The following is a 5,072-nucleotide window of genomic DNA, read 5'->3' on the forward strand; positions in this document are numbered from 1 at the left end:
TGATTGTTTTCTCAATAGGGGGTTTTGAATTGATGTAGCTATATATGCAGGATTTCAAATCTGTTGTTCGTTACCAGAGATCTTTCCCCTATTTACTAATTGTACATATCTATCCAGTATTTACCAACCACATCTGAGACATTTCCCATTTTGAAAACACATAATAAAAGTAGTTTGCTGTAAGGCATTACAGTCTATCATAATTCATCAGGTCTGATAAGCTGAAATAAAGGAGAAAAGCCATCAGAGAATATTTGTCAACTTGCCATTCATGTCAGCTCAAAAAGGAAGCGTTAAGATTTGGAATCCAGAGTTTGATCCATTAATCCATTTTTTCTAGCTGCTTATGTAGTACAAGGTCATGATGGCTATTACAGAAGGCATGGGACAAAGGGCAGGGGGTGCCCTTCATGGGGTGCCACCATATCGCAGATTTCCATAGATGATTCATTCTAATATACTGTATATCACATTAAGAATGTTAAGTGTTTTTAGAACTAAATGTATTGTCACCTTGACTCCATAATCAGACTGACAAATATAAGAACATTGTAATGAAGAACCATAAGTCTTTTCATCTTATTCATTTGAAGTTACAGAGTACAAATACTTAATTACTGCATTTAAATAGTTTTTTTTTTCAGATTTGTGCTTTATTTGAGTATTTTAACTTGTAACTTTCACTTTCACAATGGTGGCTTTTTACTCCGATACATTCTGCTCAACCATCGCCCATCACCAATGCTTTGTGCCGGATCCTGCCAAAACACATTCTGGGACGTCTCTAGTTTGTCTGTGTTCTGGCACCTATCTGCGCAGATCTGGCAGCTCTCTACAAAAACTAAGACATTAACATATAAAAACAAAATTAAATAAACATGTATTTTAATTTAATGTGCACCTTTCATGCAATTTCACATACTTTAATAGTTTAGATTTATTCTTAGAAATACGTGGCGTGTTTTCAGCACCGTGTTTTGCATGCGTTCTGGGACGTGTGCCCTGGGACGTGTGCCACCCTCCACATTCATATGCCCTTTGTGTACTGGCACCTTCTGTCTGTTACCCAGTTAAACAAAAATACTATTGCATGCAGAGCACCTGAGTAGGGCTGCACAATTCAACGTAAAATATGAGTCACAATTTTTTTCACCCAGAATCGAGGTTATGATTTTCACATGCTGCATTGACTTTTAGGAGGGAAGTACACCTGTTATTGTCGAAGTACATTTCCACAATGGTGCAGTATAGACATTTGTGAATATAGTGGTTTTTTGTGAGTATAGTGGACCTGAAAATCTGTCCCCAAAAGTAAGGAAGTTTGATGTTCTACCACACTTTGGGAACATTTTGGTCCAGATGTGATCTCTGCAACCCCCCCCCCCCCCCTACCACACACACACACACACACACACACACACACACACACACACTATGTCAGCCTTATGAGGCTGTGATTTAATAGTGTTCAACTCCTTATTGTCCCATTTTTCTACCGATTATGGTATTTTGTTTGAGCTCCAGATAATTCGCAAGACAATGCAGTTTACTAGCAGTTTTCTACCTGAATTCCAAATTCAGTCCAAATTCCAAAAAATCACCATCAAAGGCTCTGAGGAAACACATTTTTATCCTAAAATGCACTTTCTGACATTTCCACCATTTAAATCAATTTGTTCTTGTTCATCTGGATGCCCTCCAGTGTCTCTCGGCAGCCCTGCCAGCTACCATTACCCAGCCACGCTGAATATTCTAAAGCTAAGCTGTTCAGTTGGGCATCATGCTCCTCTACAATGACTGCTAAATGCAATTCATGCACCCATCAAAACATTGATCCTGGAAGACCACTATCCTGTATCACACAAGCATTTTATCTCACACCCATGTCTCCTAGATTCTGCTTGCTAAAAACGGTATTTCCTCTGTAAGAAATATCCATCAAGTTTAACTGCTTTGCTGACATGATGTATTACTCTGCCTGACTGTGGTAAGGTACAAGGTCTTCCAAGTATGTATTTTGCAGAAATCTAATAGACATCCTTGGTGTTAAATTAACACTGCTGATTTATGCTGTATAGAGGATTAATACATGTTACCACATGATTGCCATCCAACAATATATACATATGTATTCAGAATAAATGTTGCATGTCTAATTATATTGATTTACGTCTAACTCCTTTGTCTAGGGTCACTTATAATGGAGGAAACTAATTGCAATAATGAATGAGATGTGTTGAAATGGAAACACTATTAACATACAACCAATTTATTGAGTGGCTTAAAAGGTTTACACATAAGTTATTCATAAGTGCCAGGTAATTAAATCACAGGCTTTTCAGCCATATGCCTATATAGCATAACAACAATAACAATGCCCATCCATCCATCTTTTGAAGGCTTATCCAGTGGCTCACAGGGAGTGTGGAGCCCATCGCAGGCACCATTGGGCAGCAGGTTGGAGGCCACTCAGAACAGGGCTGCAGTCTATCACAGAATGCACACACTGGCACACTACAGACAATTGAGAGATGCTTATTTGCCTTTATAATGCATTCTTAAAACATTAGCAGCATGTATGTATATATATATACCTTAACAGCTTTAATATACATGAAAACAAGCTTTTTATGACGATTACAATGTTTATGTATATTACAGCTGTCATGTCTTGACAATGTTATGAAGGTATACTTACATGCTGCTTATGAATGCACTATGAACGCATTATAAATGCATTATGAAGGTGCACTGAATATTCTATGAATGCATTATGAAGGTGTAGTTAATGTAAAGTGTTACTGTACCATCCACCCATTGTTCTTTAACAGTGTCATTGGACTGTGGGAGGAAACCAAGCATCCCAGCAGAAGCCATCATGACTCCAGAGCAGCATGCAAACTCCACACACATCGAACAGGGACATGACTCAAGCCCTCTGGCCTGGACATCTGACGCAGGAATATGACCCATTGAACCACCATGGCATTCATTCCAGCAAATTTTAACTTCACATTTCTCGAGTTCAGAATGTGATTTATTTTAAAGGTCCCCCAAAATAATATCAAACTCAAAGCACCTTATGAAAATTTGTAACCTAAGGAATTACCAAATGCCAAAAGTTTTGCCATATTGAGTAATTTTAAATGTAGAACAATATTTTGTTAATACAAATACATTTTTACCCTTGTTATCAAAGGGATTTATTGTCTAATAATCTTCCTTATCCATTTTGGATTTTCAATTATTACTGGTGCATAATCGGTGTCACTGTCCTGCCCTGCCCTGTCTGATCCTCCTGGATCCTCCTATAATAAGCCATGCCTGGTGTTTGTTTGTCTTACTTCTTGTTCCAGCCCTCATGTGATTCACTCCAGCTGCCTCTCGTTGTGCTCACTCGTTGGCCTAGTATTTAATTGCTTCTCGTGTGTTCTCCAGTTTTGTCTTTGAAGTTGTGTTGCCCCGTTACTTGTGCCCTAGCCTCCCCTTCTTGATCCCCCGTGATCCCATTTGTTTATCTGTTCTTTAATAAACTCCCTTTCATATGCCCTTATGTCTGCTCCTGCTTCCTCCATTCCGCCCGCAAATGACAGTCATGGCCTGAAATCACAGGAGTCAAGGGCAAGCATTATGGAAAACAAAAGGGCTTTATTGAACTTAAACAGGAGCTGGGAAACAAAACAGACCATGAGGAGTCAGAGAACAAGAAATAAAAGAGTGGGGAAGGACTGGGGCACATAGACTTCACATTGATGACAGGACTAGGGAGCAGTGGAATGAGAAGCACTTTTATACATAAGGGAACAAACAAGGGGCAGCTGGAGTGAGAAATAAACAGGCAGGAACAAGACGTAAGCCAAACGATTCACAGGCATGGCTCATTAGGGCCATGCCAGGGAGGAAACAGGAGGGTCATATGGGCAGAGTGTGACAATAGGCATAGTACTGGGTGAAGGATGGAAATGTCTTTGCCAGAAACATCATATTGTCATCATAGTGCACCATCTTTATTTATTACTGTGTAGAGATGGTCTTATTATACTATAATACACCCTGGAAAAAAGACATTTTTTGCAAACAGTACAGTAATGAAAAACAACATTGAAATATAGCTACTGCTACATGAAGGTAAAACTTAGGAAGCAAATATGGTATAGGCAGTTAAACATTTTTATTTTAAAGGTTAGTATTTCTGTTAACTCTGCTATTATTCTATCTGAAGGTCCTATATCTGAAATGATTGGAATAACTTACAATTCAAAATTTATACCTTTTGTCTGCTCTGGACCGGAAATTCTCAAGGGTGGTAACAAAAGGCCAGACTATAGGCAAGGATCTTGGGAGAGGATGAAAAAGGCGCTCATTCCAACCACAAATGAAAGCATCATTCAATGAAATGGCGGGGTTGAGTCCCATGGCTGCAGAAAGGGCAGAGAAGAACAGGTGCCCTGGCAGCCTATTCATCCAACAGTAGCACTGACCCAGGGTGACTGTAACTACTTCGCAAAACATCCTTTGGAAAGATTAAATTTAGTTAGAGTATGATCTGAAGTCATAAAATGTCAATGATGTGCGATGCTCCAGGGAGTATGCGGTGTACTATTAGTTCTGCTCTTGGCAAGATGGTTGATTCTCATGTCTGTGGCCATGCTGTCTATTCTCCAGTATTGTATTGTGCCCTAGAGAGGGAAGCTCTCATTTCCATATGGTGGTAATTCATCGTTGTATTGAATTTAATGATCTGGGGTCCAGTAGGGGAAGCCTTTATTGATCTTTGGCTCTTTGTTTTAGCCAATGAAGGGACAACCTAAATAAGAGGATTATGCATACACAACATATGGTTCAGCAAAGTGTAAACACCTCTAGGAAGAAATCTACACTTTCTTTTAGAGCACAATGTACACATGTTAGTGCATCATATATGATACTGAATAATTTCGTGAACCATTTATTCATGTTGCATTGTTTTTTCTCTTTTTTTTTTTAAAAGTCCCATATTTTACGTTATATTCAGAGGAGGTGATAATATATAAAGTAATCATCTGCGACAATATGTGTTCATAAAAATACTA

This window comes from Paramormyrops kingsleyae, chromosome 5 (assembly GCF_048594095.1).
Source record: "Paramormyrops kingsleyae isolate MSU_618 chromosome 5, PKINGS_0.4, whole genome shotgun sequence".
Lineage (NCBI taxonomy): Eukaryota > Metazoa > Chordata > Actinopteri > Osteoglossiformes > Mormyridae > Paramormyrops > Paramormyrops kingsleyae.